Here is a 19,121-nt window from a genome sequence, read left to right as displayed (position 1 = left end):
GATGTTTGTCAGATAAAAGCCAAGCTAGGATCAGAAGTTTGCCAGCTGATGCCGTTCTGTCACGTCATACTGGATTGCGACACAACATCGCACCTTTATGGCATCAGAAAGGAAATGCTCTTTAGCTATTGTTATCCTGCTCGAGTTTCAGAGACGCCGGTAACCTGTTTACCAAAAAATCTGCATCTCATGATGAGATAGCTGCGGCTGGAGAGAAAGCTTTGCTGATACTCTAAAACTGCCAGGATCTGCCAAGTCTTGACACTGCTAGGAACCAAGTTTTCCATAGGAAAGCCAATAATGCCACCTCATTCGTACACCCACAAGAGCTGCCTCCGACTATGATGGCAGCGAAGAATCATTCGCTCCGAGTCTACAGCCAGGTTCAGATTTGGCTAGGGTACACGGTTGACTCCCTAAGCTGTGGATGGAATCTTCAAGACAACGAAGTTTTAAAACCAAAAATGACGGATCTCACCGATGCTCCTACTTATCTTCTAAAGGCAGTGAAGTTTTCTTGCCGAGCTAATGGTTACGACACTAAGAGATGCTCCTGCAAGAAAAATGGCCTGGAATGCACCATAGCCTGTCGAGTATGTAGAGGAGTTTCGTGCAACAACGCAAAGTGTCAAGAAGATGAATTTTCCGAGGATGAGCTTTAAGCCTGTGATTTGATTTTCCCTGTGATTTTTGTTCCTTTGATCAATCAGATGTGCAATTTTCTTACGTTTTATTACAAATAGTTTTTACCACTTCTTTTTTTATTGTGATGAAGGTGAATGGATTTTGATCTCAAATTCCTGCGAACAGAAAGGTTTTTGGGAAAGGGTGGGGAGGATGGGTATTAAAAAGATCTTGAAGTATCTCAGAAAACCTAATTTGTCTACTCAAAACTGATTTAGAAACTTCAATCGAACGCTTGTTTTTTTTACCTAAAAAGTTAAAATTTGTTCATTTTTATTAAAAAAAAGAATATTTATGATTTATTTTTTGACATTTCGGAGAAAGAAACATCAGATATCGTTTCAGCTTATAAATCTGATACAGAAAGACATATCAAACACCAGTTTCGTGATATATCATTTTTTCCATAACAATAAAAAATTAATAAACAAAAACGGCAAAAATAAACAAACTTCGCAAGGAGTTAGAGATGAGGATTTTGGATATGTTGTTCAGCCATTTTTTCTGGTCTGGTTAATTAAGAAAGCATTACTTTATCAATTTATTCCTAGTCAAACCTTATCATTCCTGTACTAAAAAGGTATTTGACAACTCATTCCATGTAATACCTATCAGGTTTTATGAACATTTATCTTGAAAAATTGCGGACATGTTCTTTCTGTATTTGTGGATGTTAAAAAGACATTTGAAACAGAAGATTTCAATATTTTATTTCAAAGATTAGGATTTTGTGTGTCAGGGCCTTACATCTGAAGCTGTTTGAAAGTTTCTTAACTAGAAAATGTATTAAAATTTTATTCAACGATATTATTTCTAGTCAGTATTTTATTGATTGTTGTGTTCCCCAAGGCTCTGTTTTAGGTCCACTGGTTTACATTGAAATGATGACATTCAACTGGCCGGTAAAAAAATGAACTTTATTCTTTATAGTAAAGTAAGATCACCAATTAACCTTGTTAGAAAATTTTATTGAAAGAACAGCCATTGAGTCAGGAAAATTGTGTGTGAATCTTGGCTTTTACGTTGACTTCACTCTGTCTCGGAATTCATACAGTGATTTAGTTGTTTCTAAATTGGCAAGATGATATTTCTTTTGAAAGAAAATTCTCCCAAATGAAATTTTACTTCTTTTTACGTCATGCAATAGTCAGCTCTTATATTTTATATTGTTGTGTTTTATAGGCTAATAATTTTACTATAATTATATATGTGTCCAAATTTTACAAAACAAAGTGGTGAGAATAATAGGAGAATATGTAAAGATTGCAATGATACAGAGACATGGTACAGAAAGTAAAAAGAGATGAATGTATGACAGGTTAGGAATTGTTGGGCTGCGATATTCGTGGATCAACGTCGGATTGATATATGCGTAGATATTTTTTTTTATAGACGTAGTAGTTGCTTATATGACTATTTTACTAAGAATGTGAATTAACTTTTGATTCAGCAGAGGCAGAATACTAGCGCAGGATTTGCCATTCCCTGTTTGGTACCAAGTGTTTGGAATGTGCTTCCAGTGAGTATTAAGGCGGCTGAGTATATAGAGTAATTTAAAAATAGATTGAAGAAGTATTTCTTGGGAGGGGACGATGAAGAATAGTATCTTGAGAGGCTCTTTGACGAGAGATATTGATTTTGACTTTTTTGGTGGGAGGAGGGGTCACTCATCCACTATCTTTCTTCGTGCAAAAAATTCAAAATTACACATTTTTGAAAATGGAAGTTCGAAACCTCTATAATAAGGTTTTCTGATGACGTTGAACCTGATGATACGATTTTCATTATTTGACTTCTTTATACAATTACTTGCTTTTCCGGGATTATTTCCTCTCATTTTTAAAAATCAGGAAAATTTTCTCAGGCTCGTAGCTTTTGACGTTGCAAATGGAGTAACTTCATGTCCAAGCGTCAATGTTCAGGAAGCCGAATCTGCTGGGAAGAAAATCTTAGACAAGATGTCAGAAAAAACCTTGAAGGAACGCGTCTTTAAAAAGAAAGACCAATTGACTCTGATGACCACGTAAAAGTCGGGCTCTTCTAAGTTAGCGTACATCGACCCAGCGCTACTTTTTCAGAGGTTTATTATCGTTGCCCAGAGGTCTAGTCTCAAGGAAGATTATTTCAACTTTGATATCTGCACCATTCCTCCTGCTCTTTTCGAAAGAAATGGATTCATGCGAAAGGCCAACAAGCTCGAGCTAGCAAAAGCAGTCTATCAGTCATGTGAGTTTGATGCTCAGTTCCCAAGACCGGTGGGAATTACCAGCTTCGGGTTAGACGGGGAGCCCTTCTCCATCGGATCCCATGGAAGGTTACTTCCACATACAAGGTTTTTATGTCTTCATACATTCATTACGTCAAAAAAAGTATCCCCGTGCAGTTTTCGTCTTCGGCGGATACGACGGCGGTCCGTCAATCAAAGATGCAACCCTTTTGCGTCGAGCTGGATCTGACCGCCGATTATATACCGAAGACATGAATCATTGCATAAAGTAAGAGGAGTTTCTTTCATGGAAGGAGAACAAATCGTGATTTCTGAAGATTCTTGGAAGCGCTCTGGTAGCCGGCGGTTGCGATGCATACCACTCTGAAGGAGATGCTAATCTAGACATAGTGAAGAAGGCTACGGAAGCTGCACTCCATAGCAACACGATTGTGGTTGCTGATGACACGGATGTTCTCGTCCTCCTCAGCTGTCATGTAGACACGAGTTCAAATCGAGTTTACTTCTCAGCCGAATCAAAATTCGGAAGTGAATGCTCAGTTTAGGATGTTTGTCAGATAAAAGGAAAACTAGTATCAGAAGTTTGCCAGCTGATGCCGTTCTGTCACACCATACTGGGTTGCGACACAACATCGCACCTTTATGGCATCGGAAAAGGAAAAGCTCTTCAGCTATTGTTATCCAGTTCGAGTTTCGGAGACGCCGGTAACCTGTTTACCAAAAAATCTGCAGCTCGAGATGAGATAGCTGTGGCTGGAGAGAAAGCTTTGCTGATACTCTAAAATGGCCAGGATCTGCCAAGTCTTGACACTACCAGGAACCAAGTTTTCCAGAGGAAAGTCAATTTTGCCACCTCATTCTCAAAACTGATCTAGAAACTTCTATCGAAGGTTTTTTTTTAACCTAAAAATTTAAAGTTTGTTCATTTTTATTAAAAAAAAAAAGAGTATTTCCGATTTATTTTTTGATATTTCGGAGAAACTAACATCAGATACCGTTTATCTTTTCAATCTGATACAGAAAGACATATCAAACACCAGTTTCGTGTTATTTTATATTTTTACCAAAAAATAAAAAATTAATAAACAAAAACGGCAAAAATGAACAAATTTTGCAACGAGTTAGAGATGGGGATTTTGGATACGTTGCTCAGCATTTTTTTCTGGTCTGGATAATTAAGAAAGTATTAATTTATCAATTTGTTTCTCGTCAAACCTTATTATTCCTGTACTAAAAAGGCATTTGACAATCCTTTCCATGTAATACCTATCAGATTTTATGAACATTTGTCTTGAAAAATTGCGGACACGTTCATACCGTATTTGTGGATATTAAAAAGACATTTGAAACAGAAGATTTCAATATTTTATTTCAAACAATAGGATTTTCTGTGTCAATGCCTTACATCTGAAGTTGTTTGAAAGTTTCTTAACTAGAAAATGTATTAGAATTTTATTAAACGATATTATTTCTAGTCATTTATTGTGGTGTTCCCCAAGGTTCTGTTCTAGGTCCACTGCTTTACGTTTATACGATGACATTCAAATTGTCGGGAAAAAACGAATTTTATTGTTTATAGTAAAGTAAGTTCACCACTTGACGTTGTTAGAAAATTTTATTGAGAGGAGAGCCATTTATTCAGGATAATTGTGTGTTATATCTTGGCTTTAGCGTTGACTGCACTCTGTCTCGGAAACCTTACAGTGATTTAGTTGTTTCTAAAATGGCAAGATGATATTTCTTTTGAAAGAAAATTCTCCCAAATGAAATTTTACTTCTTTTACGTCATGCAATAGTCAGCTCTTATATTTTATATTGTTGTGTTTTATAGTTTAATAATTTTACTCTAATTATAAATGTGTCCAAATTTTACACAACAAAGTGGTGAGAATAATAGGAGAATATATAAAAGATTGTAATGATACAGAGACATTGTACAGAAAGCTGAGTATAGTTTTCTAGCTTATTAGTAAAGCTAGCGGCTGAGTATATATAGTAACTTAAAAATAGATTGAAGAAGTATTTCTTGGGAGGGGACGATGGAAAATAGTATTTTGAGTGGCTCTTTGGCGAGAGATATTGAATTTGACTTTCTTTGGTGGGGGGGGGGACACGCATCCACTATCTTTCTTCGGGCAAAAAATACAAAATTCCACATTTTTGCAAATGGAAGTTTGAAACCTCTATAATAAGGTTTTCTGATGACGTTGAACCTGATGATACGATTTTTCTTACTTGACTTCTTTATACAATTACTTGATTTTCCGGGATTATTTCCTCTCTTTTTCAAAAATCAGGAAAAATTTTTCGGGCTCGTAGCTTTTGATGCGTAGCACGAAACTTAATGAATCTTATATGTTTAGAATCAGCTTGAAAAGTCAACTCTTTCGATGTGTCTATTGATGGCAAAAATATTGATGTTCCGTTTTTTAGAGTTCGGTTACTATTGGTTGCATTATTGTTGGATGTTCTGTTTTTAGAGTTCGGTTACTATCGGTTAATGGTTGAAATTTTTAAGATAATTCAAAGTTAATCAATAAAGTATTTAGACCAATTGAAAAGTGGGGCTGAAAATCACCCCCTTCCGCATTGTTACGCTTACACTGGAAAGGGGGGAGGCTATATTCAACAGATTTTGGTTGTTTTTTTGGGGTGATAGAGGTGGGACGGGGGTAATAAATCCTCGATTCTTCAAACCTAATTTTACATGATTCGTGGTAAATTTTCCCAAAATTGTTTTTAATGTTAAGGCATGGTGAGAAATCTTACCAACTGACATCCCTGACCTAAATCAAGCAAAGTAACTTCTTTCGAGTTAAAATTTTTTTTAATTGAAAGAAACAAAAGTAGTTATTTCGTGAGAGAGAAGCGATAAACTAATAATAAAAGTTGATATTTTCTGTCATAACTTCATACAATTCGATAATGATTGCAAGTAAAAATGACGAATATCAAGAAAATAAAGTCAAACTGGGGGAGATAAATAAAAAAACAAGACACATCTGCAACATTATTCTTTATTCTATTTTTGAAAGCTTGTCTATACTTCTAAGCCAGTTTTTATCCCTTCATGCATTTGAAATTAAGTTTTAAAGTCGAATGGAAAATTGAAACGGGGATTGAATACTCATTGCTCGCTCTGTTAGTTCAGTAAGGAAAGGTGTTGCACCTGATTAAATTAATAGAGAGAAGTATCTCTATATAGAGAGAATAGAGAGAATATATCTCTATAATAGAGAGAAGAATTAATAGTATCTCTAAGACGGCTCCATTACTGTTTGACAGGCAAATATAAGAAATCTGGTACAATCTTCAGGGATACAAATTGGTAGCTTTACATACTATGGAGGTTGATAAATTAATGAAATAAATAAATAAAATTATTGAAAGCACAAAAATGATTCTGAATGGTTTTGTAAAGCAACTACTATCAACAACTCTTTGAAGCAGAAGGCCTTGTCAATTTTTAGCTATATTTGTCTTAAAAGTTGTTACTCGTCAAGGGGGAAGTCTAAAAGACAGGGAGTTTTAGACAGCAGTCCCCAGATTTTCCAAGCATAATCATTGTGCTTTCATGACGATGTGACAGAATGAGTTATAAACCCCAGTAATGATTTGTTTCTCTAGTATCCACCTTAGAAAATGTAATTAATAGAATTTAATTTAATCACTAGTATTCAAGATATTTTCTAGATGTAGTATTACTAGATAATACTAGATTTAGATGTAGATACTAGACTAGACTAGATGTAGATAATACTAATTAAGTATCATTTAGCTAACCTCTCTGATTGAAGATTCAAACTGCAATTTTTCCGCTTTATTCGAATTTTAATGCTGTACTATATATTTTTTTTTATCCTAAAGTTAATATGAGGGAAGAAGATATAATGACAAATAATGCAGTCCTAAAAATATAGATTTTTGTTTATTCAATAAAATGGTTGAAACATTTTAAATCCCTTGCCAACTCACATCCCTGACTAAAATCAAGCTGCATCACTTTTTTGAACTTCAGCAAAAACGATAATTATCAAGAGACTAAAGTCAAACTAGGGGGGAAAATGACAGGCATCTACAACATTATTCGGGGTCCTATTTTTGAAAGCTTGTCAATACTTCTAAGCCAGATTTTATGCCTTCATGCATTTGGAATTAAGTTATAGAGTCGAGTGGAAAATTGAAATGGGAATGGAATACTCATTGCTCGCCTTGTTAGTCTAGAATGGACAGGTGTTTTACATGATCAAATTAATGGAGAAAAGCAAGCGTTTCTAAGAAAGTCCCATTACTGTTTGACAGGCAAAAATCAGAAAGGTCTTGTGTTATCTCCATGGATATTAATTGGTGGCTTCGCTTATTGTTGAGGTTTTCAGGAACAAACATAATGTAAGAGAGCCGGATGTGAAATTAAATGTCCGTTGAACGCTCTATTCCCATTTCTTGTTTTGTCATCTAAGACGAAAATCAACAAACCAAAACACAAAAACAATTTCGATCGAAATGCTGCTTTTTTTGTTCACTTTTCTCTGTCCGTAAACAGGGCTTAAGGAGAAAGAGTGAAACGGTTTTCACGTTACCTGGGTTGCATCAAGTTTAAACTTTCACACCTAAACAAGTTCTTCCACAATTGGCTAACGTAAAAATCAATAAAACCACCCTAACCACCATCTTAATCATTAGAATCATTATACAATAATAATCAAAAACCATACTATGTAATGGAGATGAAGATTCAAGCTCTGATCAAGTGTTAAAGGCTTTTTAGGAAAAACTTATTAATTTATTAAACAAACTAATTAATTGCTCATCAGAAAATTTTGTTTTATTTCTGTTGTATTAACTTTACCATTATGTAACATAAACCTAGATAGCGTGAGGTAGAGTCCACTTCACAAGAGGGCTTGATATAATCAAGCAGTTCGTGGCAACGAACTGTAAGTAAGGAGCGACCCGGTTCAATAGTAACCAAAACTCTAAAAAAACGGAGTTTTGATACCAATAGATACATCAAAAGAATCATATTTTTATGCTGATCTCAAATATATAAGTTTCATCTAGTTTAGTCTTGCCCAACAAACATTACGCACCTGAGAAAGTTGGTCTTATTTTTGAAAAAGGGGGAAACATTCCCTAAAAGTCATTGAACTTTAATGAAAATCAAACCACCAGACTCAGCGTATTAGAGACCCCTGCTATAGAAGTTTCAAGCTCCTATCTGCAAAAATGTGGAACTTGTAGTTTTTGGCAGAAGAAAGATCAGGCATGGTTGTTTTTTTTTCAGGAGTGATCGTATCAACCCAGTGGTCTTAGAATTTCGCGGGAGGGCTCGTTAGACCGAAAATTAGAAGTTCTAGTGCCCTTTTTAAGTGACCAAAAGAAATGGAGAGCATCTAGGCCCCCTCCCACGCTCATTTTTTCCAAAGTCACCCGATCAAAATTTTGAGATAACCATTTTGTTCAGCATGATCGAAAATACAATAACTATGTCTTTGAAGATGACTAAATCCCAAACAGTCCCCGGGGGAAGTATTAACTTTGCCCAAAGTTTACATACAGTATTGGTTATTGGGAAGTATACAGAAGTTTTCAGGGCGGGGGGATTAATTCTGGTATTTCGAGGGGTTGGGGCGGGGGGTTACGTGGGAGGATATTTCCAGGGATGAATTTTTCATTGTGAAAGGACATTGCTATGAAGGGGGCGCCGGATTTCCTAGCATTATTTAAAAAAAATGATCAGAAATTAAATGAATAAAAAAATGAACAGAAAGTAAAGAGATACATCAAAACTTAAAACGAACAGAAATTATTATGTATATGATTTTTTTCACCCCCTGGTCATTACCTCGTTCTTTACGCTAAATTTGTTTTGTATTTTCACCAGAGCTATTTATTCTAATTAACGGCTTTTGTGATTAAGGGATCATTCTTAAAGAATTGGAACAAATTTAGAACTTAGCGTTAAGAGCGAGGTATTGACAAGGGGAGAACCCCCTAACATACGTCATAAAAATATACGAATATAGAAGTTCGCTACGTAAATTAATTCGTAAGTTACGTCAGATCAAGTTTTGAGACAGCCATTTAGCCAAAAAAAGTAAGATTATTATACAAATTTTGTTTTAATTATTCATGTACGGTGAGCCAATTTAAGCTGCATTCATTCAAAAACGTTCAGAAATTAAATATAAAAAAAACAAGTTTTTTTTTAAACTGAAAGTAAGGAGAGACATTAAGACTTAAAACGAACAGAAAATATTCCGTATATGAAAGGGGCTGTCCTCTCCTCAGCGCCTTGCTCTTTACGCTAAAGTTTGGCTCTGTCTCACAACTTTATTTTTTTAAACAATAAAAAACTTTAGCGTAAAGAGCTAGGCGTTAAGAAGGGGACCGCCCCTTTCATACACGGAATAATTTCTGTTTGTTTTAAGTTTTAATGTCGCTCTTTGCTTTCAGTTAAAAAAAAAAAAAAAATTTATTTAATAGCGTGCTAGGTTGTACGAGAGGTTTGTTTCAACCTTCAAATGATAGTACTTATCTTACGTAACTGCCCTATGATTTTAAGTGACCCAAAAGAAATAATCTAGGAAATCAGGCGTCAAACTGGATATAATAGAAATCTAAAATGGTTTTGGATCTACCACACCAACATTGGGGCTATGACTGTGACCCAGTCGCTTAGAAATTTCGATTAACATTTATTTAAGTGTCTTTGTTTATGGCTTTGAAGAATCCCTTCTCCCGCCTGAAAAAAAAAACAAGTAAAATTACACTAGTGTTCTATCTAGCAAGACTTCGGGAGGGTCTATGAGTCTGGCACAGTCCTCAGGAATAGGTTTGTAAAATTACAGTAAAATAAAAACTCGGTAAGTAAAACTGTTAAAATTGGTAAAATAAGGTAAAATTCGTAAAATAAGGTAAAACTGGTAAAGTAAGGTAAAATATGGTACTCCCTAGGAAATAAAGGGTAAAATAGGTGTTTTAGAGTTGCCCTGTAGCTTCAAGACCAATTGAGTATTTCTTTTTAAGAATTACTTTCAGCTTTATATGGAATTTTTTGGTGGTTCTGATTTTCCTATGCTTAAAAAAAATACTCCTTCATCTGGAGTTTCATTTATTTAACTAACTTTCTAGTGTATCTCTTTGGTAATTTTTTGCCTATGGTAATACCTCGGCACTTGGACAGTGCCTGGTTTTGGGCACGAATTTTGTAAAAAAAGAAAAAAAATACTATTAGTTGGGAGAAACATCATATTACACATTTTTGTTCCTACATTTAAACATAAGAAATGTTACCCCAGCAGCCTTGCATATTTAGATTGCCACATTTCTCATATTGTATACCTGTTATTTTTTATTTATTTATAAAAGCACTGAATACTAATAAAAAGTGGTTGGTAAAACTTTTATGACTTTGATTAAATAAGCCCTGGATCATAATAGCATAACATTCAACCGCCATCAACAGGATCTGCTGGCAAATCTAGTTTCTCTCCTTCGGATTCCGATTCAGGAACTGTGACAAATCCAAGGCCCCTCCCCCAAACAAAAGTACTGTATAAGGTCCTGAGGATTATATTATCAATTTCTGCATCCATCCACCCCTCGTCTCTCCCTTAGAACTATTTCTATATTAATTTAAAGTTTTTTTTCAAAGCAACTGCTGAAAGACAAGGACCGTTAAACTAGAATAAGGATCCCTTAAAGACACTGTAATCTGTAACAAATGATTTGGTAGTAATTGGATGAAAAGTTTCAAATTGTTTTCTAAGCCTTAGAAAACGGCAATGAACCTATTAATTTCCAATTTACTGAGCCCCCTTCAAAGTTTATTCGACCACCTCTTCCACAGGAAGTGCCTCTGGGAAAAAATAAATGAATAAATGTTAATACTTTGAACCCTTATGGGTCTTTACTATAGGCAATACTATACGATTGCCTCTGACTTCAACAGGAGAGTAGAAATTTCAATTTCTCTTCTAATGAGGATCTGGAATTATGCCAGGGAAAAATGGAGAATTTATGTGGGGGAGGGGGAATTCTCCACAGGGGTATTTCCGGGGGGGCGGGGTAAACGCCGGTTCCCGGGGGAACGACTGCATGAATACAAGATTCCTCTGAGATTTGAGACTTAAAATAAAAATGGGGATATTGATTCTCATTTGGCCCTCCACATATTGGAAAATCCAGATCATTTAGTTCTTCTTGATAAGGCAACTTTAATATCTGAAGTAACTGGCTTCCAAAATTCTTTTAGGAGGGCAATTGAAATTAAAAAATCGTCAAATAGAGACCTTGTTTTAAATACCTACTAGAGATATTTTTATTAACCCAATTTATAATAAATTAAAATTAAAGGATTCAGATAGTATTTTTTTCTTCAGTTTGAAATAAGATCATCTAACCACACTTTTAATGCAAATTAGGTCAGTAGACAAACTAAGTCAATCACTAAGTAGTGAATACTTGTCCGATCTAATTGGTAAACAGCCTTTCGTTTATTCTGGCTTGGTTTGTTTGATTCACTTCTTCTTCTGCTTCGTTAAGAGTTACTTCAAAAGGTTAGTTTTTTATTCTTTTTTTGAGCTCTCAAGACGGCTGGGCAGAAGTCATGGACGAAATATCTGTTTCTGTCATTTTCGCTTCTTTTCTATCCACTGGCTAACATTACCCTCGTTATTCTCGGCTTTTATTTTGCTTTTTTTGTCAAGCGTCAATCCTGCTTGTAGCCCTTTTTGTCTTTGACAGCTCACAGAACTAATATAATTTTATTTTAGCTAATAGTTTAGCATTTGAAAATTATAATTACGTGTACTATGATTCACTTTATCGTTCCGATGACAGAAGTCAGACAGGCCGCGTTTTATACTGGCCAATACAGCTATACTAAAAAAAAAAATCATATCAAAACCTGTTACAGCCATTCTCTTCACGCTTTTTTGCTGTGAAAATTGCAATCCCTCGTAAAATATGTCAGTAAAATATGTAAGATACCGGTAAAATACGTAAAATTTTGCAGGGGTCGGTAAAATTATAGTAAAACACCTAAAATGCCAAATTTTACCATGATCAATTTTACCAGTTACAACACTACTCAGGGATATTGTAAATTTGCGATTTTTCGTAGCACAGTTCATGGTAACAAACTGTAGATAAGGAGTGACTCGAGCGAATAGTAACAAAAACTCTTGGGGGCAAAACCCTCCCAAAATTCAAGTGATATAATAAAAATCTCATTATTAGATTCAACATATAAGAGAACCCTAAGGTAGAGGTTTAAAGCTCTTATGTATAAAACGTGGAACTTAGATTTTTTTTTTCAGAAGAGAGATCCCGGATTCATGTTTATAGTAGCAATTGGTTTCTAATCCCTCTTGATTCTTCAGAACGTTTTCGGTCTACGGCTTTATTATTGGTACCAGGGGGTAATAGTACCCCACTCCCATTGCGACATTCTGTTTCTATATAGCAACAAATATTACATATACCTACCTGCCGGCAAAGAGGCGGAAAAGATGGCGTCAGAAATTATGAACTTCACCAGGAAACTTCTTGGGAGGGGGTGGGTGACAAGTACTACCGGTAGTTTGGTTCTCAGCAATTTCAATAGTAATATTTCTATCTTTCTATTTATATATAATGATTAAATGTATTTAAACATATTTATACAACGTACGGAATTAAACATTAGAGAACGCTGTTGTAAAAAACGTGATGCCTTCGGCCGAGTTAAAGATCAAAATTCACATGGAATCTCCATCAATATGAAAAAAAATAATTCTCCTTTCCGTATACCCGAGATTCTGTTCTAAAAGTTATTATGAAGGACTTGTTAAGTAAAAAGTGTTCATCCAGAGTAAGTATTTAGACTAAGCATTCAAATTTTGTCCAAAATTTTAATTACAATCAAATTTAGTTCTTAAACAGAAAAACTGAAAAAGCAAAATGCTCCAAATTGATTTACAATTATTGATTTAAAAAAACGTATTAGCATGAAATCAGAAGTTTATGGGGCCAGTACCCACATAATATCTTGGGTAGACTTGGTCATGATTTGAAAAATGATCCGAAATCAAACAAATGAAAAAAACAAGTTTTTTCAGTTGAAAGTAATGAGCAACATTAAACTTAAAACGAACATGAGTTATTCCGTATATGAGGAGGGATGTCTCCTCCTCAGCCTCTTGTTCTTTCAGTAAACTTTGACTTTTTATCCCAATCAAACAGTTCGTGGTAACGCACTGTAAGTAACGCACTGAAAGCAACCGAAACTCTAAGAAACGGAATGTTTATACCAAAGGATATATCACAAGCCATCGAAAGTTTATGCTGATTTCAAATATATAAGTTTTATTAAGTTTTGTCTTACCCCTCAAAGGTTACGAGCCTGACAAAATTTGTCTGATTTTCGAAAAAAGGGAAAAACACCCCTTAAATGTCACAGAATCTTAATGAAAATTACACCATCAAATTCAGCGTATCAGAAAACCCTACTGTAGAGGTTTCAAGCTCCAATCTCCAAAAATGTGGAATTTTATATTTTTTGCCAGGAGAAAGATCCCGGATACATGTTCAATTGTTTTTTGTTGTTGTTTTTTTTTGGGGGGGGTGCCAGGGGTAATTGTATCAATCCAGTGGCCATAGAATATCGGGAAAGAGCTCGTTTGAACGGAAATTAAAAGTTCTAATGCTCTTTTTAAGTGACCAAAAAAATCGGAGGGCAACTCGGCCCCCTTCCATGCCCTGTTTTCTCAAAATCGTCCGATCAAAATTTTGAGATAGCCATTTTGTTCAACGTAGTTGAAAGGTCGAACAATCATGCCTTTTGAGATATCATGACCCCCCTCACCCCACCCCACCCCTCACAACCCACGGGGAAAGGTCTTTAAGTTACAAAATTTGCCCATTACTTACGTATAGTATTTGCTATAGGAAAGTATGCATACATTTTTCAGGTGGGGAAGAGGAATTTTCTGCTGGTGGGATTTTTCACGGGGAGGATTTTCCATGGGGAGGGAAGTTTCCAGGAGGCTGATTTGTCAGGGGAAACTTTACATTGTGGGAATTTGCCAGAATTCATATATGAAATTCTTCTAATGTCTTGCTTTCTCTTTGCCGACACAATTTTACGCGTGGAGTTGTTAAGGGTAATTGTCCGGGGTAAATTTTCACCAAGATTCAATTGTCTAGAGAATAAATCCGTGGGGAGGAGGGATTTTTTAACGGAGGTGTAGTCAGATTTCCTGGCATTCTTTAAAAACAGATCAAAAATTAAATAAAAAAACAAGTTTTTGAAGTGAAAGTAAGGAGTAGTATAAAAACTTAAAACGAACAGAAACTATTACGTATATGAGGGGAGTTGCTCCGTTTCAACATCTCGTTCCCTACGCTAAAGTTTTAATTATGTCGCAATTCTTAAGGAACGACTCCTGAAAAACTATGTTTATTTAATTAGAACAATAAAAATCTTTTTTTTAAGTATTAAAAACTTTAGCGAGAAGAGTGAGGCGTTGAGGAGGAGCCACCCCCTCATAAACGTACTAATTTCTGTTCGTTTTAAGTTTTAATACTGTTCCTTAATTTCAGTTGTAAAAACTTGTTTTCTTAGTTAATTTCTCTAATAACGACAGCTGAAACACTATGTTGGTTGAATTGGAAAAAAAAGCTTTAAAATCTCTAAAACAGTTTAGCGTAACGAGCAGAATTATTCTGACTCATTTTTAGTTTTCCTAATTTATAAAGTCTCAAAATCATGGTAAAAAGTGTAAAAAGGTAAAAAGGAAAACCTTATAGTAAAAATGAAGAGTTGAGGGTGATGGCAGTTCTCTTATCTCCAAGATTATTTTGAAGTTACATTCAAAATACACAAAAACTATTTTTTTTAACTAAACATTTTAAATGAAAGTTAATAGTGACTCTGAAACTTAAAATGAACAAACACTGCCCTATATATGAAAAATGTTACATGCCCCCACTGTTTTTGTTAAACCTTGGCTTATTTATTCATTGACATTATGATTAGTATAGACAATTTCTTAAAATTTTAGCGTAAGAGAAGGTGCCCTTGGGCTGGTAGAGCCCTTCATATACAGAGAAGTTTCTTTTTATTTTGAATTTTAACGTAGCTCTTTACTTTCATTTAGGAAATCCCTGCATTTTATTTAATGTTATAACAAGTTTAGCTTTTTCATTATGCTGCTTGGGAAATAGTATGGTCCACTTAGTTATATTTACTTAAAAATGCTAAATTTAAACCATTTCCAAAATCAAAATTAGGTTCGTGTTGTAACGACGTAAGCTAGCTATTTAATCTACCTTAAAATAGCGAAACCTTCAAGGAAACAATAAATCCGGCTATTTCTAAGGCCACCATGTTAACCAGTCAAGAACACGGAAAAGAGTGATACGTTAGAAAAGGAACTGGAACAATTAAGAGAACTTTCCATATCGGGAACTATTGCGCTATAGTCGATCTCTGAAAGCAACTCTGTTTTGCAGCCTAATAGAGGCTAGACGTCTTCTAATAATCAAATGAATATTAATGATTCTGAATGTAACCTAATTGGTTTACAGATTAAAAATAATTACTGAGTTGAAAATAACTTGGTTTTAAAGAATAGGGTTTGCGGGCATTTAAATTCAATTTAAATGCCCGTGGCACTTATCTAACGAAATGTTTATTTCAAGTAAGCTTGACACACGAGCCCCAAAATCAAGAACCAGGAGTTGGATTGTAATCCCTTCTTTGGTAAAATGGAACATAAAAACAATTTAGCTTAAAGACCTTTGTCTATTTGTATATGAACTTCTTTGTCCTTGGGTTTAATTTTTAAGTCATTTTTATTCAAATGCTACTACCTATCAAAACACTTAAAATACTTTACGGATTACTATCGCATCAATTCATTAGAAAATCACTCCTCCTTTGGAAATTCTTATGAAAAATTTTCCTTGCTGTGTCTGTGGTTTGAAAATAACCAAATTTAAGGTAGGATGACCACAGGTGAAGTAAAAGCAGCTATCACGGGGACAAACAAATGCACTAAGCGTTATCTCTGGAATCAGCAATACCAGTTTACTCCATTTTTAGGGAGAGGATTTCTTTTTCAAACACTGGTTAAGAATCAAACAGTTCGCGGTAACGAACTGTAAGTAAGGAGTGACCCGGCTGAATGGTAACCAAAACTCTAAAAAACGGAATTTTGATACCAATAGATACATCAAAAGAATTAGATTTTAATGCTGATTTCAAATATATAAGTTTCATCAAGTTTAGTCTTACCCATCAAAAATTACGTGCCTGAGAAAATGGCTGATTTTAGAAAAAGGGGGAAAGACCCCCTAAAAGTTAAAGAACCTTAATGAAAATCACACCATAATATTCAGCGTATAAGAGAACCTTACTATAGAGGTTTCAAGCACCTATCTATAAAAAATTGAAATTTTGCATTTTTTGCCAGAAGAAAGATCACGGATGCGTGTTTATTTGTCGTTGTTTTTTTTCCCCAGGGGTGATCGTATCGACCCAGTGGTCCTAGAATATCATGGGAGGGCTCATTGGCACGGAAATTCAAAGCTCTAGTGCCCTTTTTAAGTGACAAAAAAATGGAGGGCAACTAGGCCCCTCCCACGCTCATTTTTTTCCCAAAGTCACCGGATGAAAACTTTGAGATAGCCATTTTGTTTAGCATGGTCGAAAATATGATAACTATGTCTTTTAGGATAATTTAATTCCCCGAAGTCCCCAGGGGGAGGGCTGAAAATTGTGAACTTTACCCAATGTTAACATATAGTATTGGTTATTGGGAAGTATACAGGCGTTTTCAGGGGAAATTTGTCTGGTAGGTGGGGGGGTCGGGGGTTATATGGGAGGATCTTTCCATGAAGCAAGATTTCATGGGGGAAGGGAAATTTCTCTGAAGGCGGGGGGGGGGGTGGATTTCCAATCATAATTAAAGAAAAAGATCAGAAATTAAATATAAAAAAAACAAGTTTTTCAACTGAAAGTAGGGAGCAACATCAAAACTTAAAACGAACAGAATATATTACGTATATGATTGGGTTCACCCCCTAGTCAATACATCGCTCTTTAAGCCAAAGATTTTTTAGTACTTTCATAATAGCTATTTATTCTTTTTTTACTGTCTAAAAAAAGGACTTTCCTTTATTTGAATGTTTATTTGTTCGTCAAAGAAACGAGCGTCATCTTAAAAAAAAACTAGGTTTAGCCATTTGTTTTTTATTAACTATTACTACTACTACTAACAACTGACCGCAGCACCAAAGCCGCCCGAGGCCAACACAGCTACGCACGCTCCTCCTCCAGCCCAATCTATTCAAAGCCTCCCTTTTTACACCCGCCCACGAAGTTCGCATTTCCTTTAAATCTTTCTTTAAGACGTCCTCTCGTCCCAGACGGGGACGACCTGCTTTCCGTTTAGCCCTAGATGGTTGGCCGAAAAGAACAATCTTGGGCAATCTGTCATCCTTCATCCGCGCAACGTGCCCTAACCACCTCAACCTTTCTTTCATTATAGCCCTAGAGAGCGGTATTGAACCACATTTTTTGTATAGCCTCTTGTTTGAAATACGATCAGTCAGCCAGGTACCCAGAACAATCCTTAAGCAATTTCTCTGGAAAACATCTAGCAAATCTTCATCCGCTTTTCGGAGCGTCCATGCTTCAGAGCCATATTTGACCACTGTCATCACTGTAGCTTCTAATATTATAATTTTGGTTTGCAGATTTATCTTCCTATTCTTCCAGACTTTTTTTAACTGTGAAAAAACACCCTGAGCCTTGGCTATTCTATTTTTAACATCTTCACTGCTCCCAGCTCCCACCATCTTTACTAATAATACTACCAAGGTAAGTGAAGCTGCCCACCTGCTCAATCTTTACATTACCCAACGTCACCTTTCCATCTTCACTTATTCCTATCCTTAGTGACTTAGTCTTCCTAACATTAATTTTCAAACCAATTCTAGCACCCTGAACTCGCAAAACCTCTAAAACTTCATTCATTTTCCTCACACTTTCATCAAGGATGCATAATTCATCAGCTTAATCCAAGTCCAGGAGACTTTTTCCTCCCCATTTGATTCCGTGGTCTCCCATTGCCTTTCCTGTGCTCCTTAAAACAAAGTCCATCAAAATAATCCATATAAAGGGGGATAGAACACAACCCTGCTTAACTCCTGAATTAATACAGAACCAGCTGCTAACCTCATTTCCTACCTTAACCGCAGCAGTGTTATTCTCGTAAGTATTAATGGTACAATCTAAGAGAGAGGGCGGGTGGGAGATTACTGTGTCAATCTAAGAGAGAGGGCAGGTAGGAAATTACTGTGTATAATATAAGGTACGAGACAGGTAGGAAATTACTGTGTATAATATAAGGAAGAGGGCAGGTAGCCAATGTAGCTATAACAGTTTCAAGCAGACAGTCCCCCCATATAGCTATAACAGTTTCAAGCGGTCAGTACTCCCGCCATACAACCAGACAGTGTAATGACCGGAATTCAACCACTGTGAAAATTCGGGCTCTGTTCAAAGTGCGTGATGTTTTCATGCTAGTAATTCGTTTCCTTTGTTTGAAGTTGTGAAATTCTTTCTGTAATTTAATTTGATTAATTAATTTACATAAATTAATTTATTATTGATTAATTTACATAATTACATTAATTAATTTTTTATTTTTTTTAATTTTAATAGGTTTTTTTTATGTTATTTTATTGTACTCTAATTATGATATTTTTCTTTTCCAATTATACTATTTTTTACATTCTAATTATCTTCCCTTTGATTTATATTAAATTTGTGTTTGATTTAGGAATCGAGCATGAGACCCGTGATTTCCTAAGTTAAAAGAACTACACGTTAATCGACTGAACCAACAAGCCATCGAACATTTTATGATTTTAGAAGTACATCCAATGAATTGTTTCTGGGACATTGCCCAACTTATGTCAAGCATCACAATATCGTAACAGGTTCATTCCATTGAACTGGAACAAGTTCAAGCACATTCGATTTATCAATTGGATTTTTGATAGGTGTTAAAAGTGACATGTTTCGGGGCATTTTTATGGCATCATCATGAGAATATGCATACCACGATGATTTGAGATGCATACTAGACAAACAATTTCTTCTGATACTTGGGCCCCAAGTCCTGTCCCTATCTCTCAACCCTATCCCTCCACCATC

General features: G+C 35.3%; 1 protein-coding gene across 2 annotated transcripts in view; it reads right to left on the bottom strand.

The window, feature by feature from the left end:
• Positions 1 to 15,342, bottom strand: part of LOC148950664 (neuron-specific calcium-binding protein hippocalcin-like) — a 257,313-nt gene extending 241,971 nt beyond the window's left edge. For both annotated transcript variants that reach the window (XM_089091695.1, XM_089091696.1), the window contains exon 1: positions 15,227 to 15,342. The gene's annotated coding sequence lies outside the window, so the exon portion shown is untranslated. The remainder of the gene's footprint in view (positions 1 to 15,226) is intronic.
• Positions 15,343 to 19,121: the final 3,779 nt, after the last annotated feature.

Source organism: Artemia sp. Qi Xiang Cuo, chromosome 7, assembly GCF_049724085.1.
Source record: "Artemia sp. Qi Xiang Cuo chromosome 7, ASM4972408v1, whole genome shotgun sequence".
Taxonomy (NCBI): Eukaryota; Metazoa; Arthropoda; class Branchiopoda; order Anostraca; family Artemiidae; genus Artemia; species Artemia sp. Qi Xiang Cuo.
Note: the sequence above shows the minus strand (reverse complement) of the source record. Positions and strands in the feature narration are given on the sequence as shown.